Raw genomic sequence first — 1,214 nt, forward strand, 5'->3', positions numbered from 1 at the left:
TAAAAAATTGAGGCTGGGCATGGTGCCTCACACCTGAAATTCTAGCATTCTGGGAGACTGAGGCAGGAGGATTGCTTGAGCTCCGGAGTTTGAGACTAGCCTGAGCAAAGAGTGAGATCCTATCCCCACTTAAAAAAAAAAACGAAAAGAAAAGAAATTAGCTGGGCATTGCAGTGAGCTCCTATAGCCTCAGCTATTCGGGAGGCTAAAGCAGGAGGATTACTTGAACCCAGGAATCTGAGGTTACTGTAAGTTAGGCTGATGCCCCAGCACTCTAGCCTGGGTAATGGAGTGAGACTCTGTCTGAAAAATGAATAAATAAATAAATAAACCAAATACTTGCCCTCTAATTCACTTACCATGAAATGTACTTAACATCAAATTTTAAAGTATACAGTGCAGGGATTTTTACAATATTTACAAGGTTGTACAGCCATGACCACTCTCTAGTTTAGAATACTGTCATCACCCCCCAAAAGCCTGCTTTAAAAAAAAAGAATTAAATGGTTGTGAATGTTATTTTTACTTTTTTTAAGTTTGCAAAATAATTTTCAAACTTCTATATAGTTATGCACACTTGTGTATATAAATATGTACGTATTTATTAAATGTCTTATTGTCCATAAAATCTGGGAATCACTATTTTGAGAGACAGCTAGAGTTTCTATGTCCAGATATGAGACGGATAGGGAAAACATCATGAGACAAGTGTGAATATAGTTCATCTTTGTACTGGAACATTTTTTTCTAACCACTGACTAAACTGGCAGGCATCCATGTTCTGGTGAGGAAGATCTTTCCTCCTTTCCTTTCCTTCTTTTTCCTTTCCTTTCCCTTCCCTTCCCCTTTGCTTCCCCTTCCCTTCTTTTTCCCCTTCCCTTTCCCTTCCTCTTCCTTTCTTTTTCCTTCCCTTCTTCCCTTCCCTCTTCACTTCCCTTCCTTCTTTCCTTCCCCTTCCCTTTTCCTTCCCTTCCCTTCCATTTCCCTTCCCACTTCCCTTCCCTTCCCACTTCCCTTCTCTTCCCTTCCCTCTTCCCTTCCCTTCCCTTCCCTCTTCCCTTCCCTTTCCTTTCCTTTCCACTTCCCTTCTCTTTCTACTTCCCTTCCCTTTCCTTTCTACTTCCCTTCCCTTTCCTTTCTACTTCCCTTCTCTTCCCTTTCCTTTCTACTTCCCTTCCCTTCCCTCCCCTTTCCTTTCTACTTCCCTTCCCTTC

The 1,214-nt window shown here is 41.6% G+C and overlaps 1 protein-coding gene across 1 annotated transcript in view; it reads left to right on the plus strand.

Moving 5' to 3' along the window:
- STARD9 (StAR related lipid transfer domain containing 9) overlaps positions 1 to 1,214 on the plus strand; it is a 128,224-nt gene that overhangs the window by 62,702 nt on the left and 64,308 nt on the right.

This window comes from Otolemur garnettii, unplaced genomic scaffold (genome assembly GCF_000181295.1).
Source record: "Otolemur garnettii isolate 467f Iridium unplaced genomic scaffold, OtoGar3 scaffold00050, whole genome shotgun sequence".
NCBI lineage: Eukaryota > Metazoa > Chordata > Mammalia > Primates > Galagidae > Otolemur > Otolemur garnettii.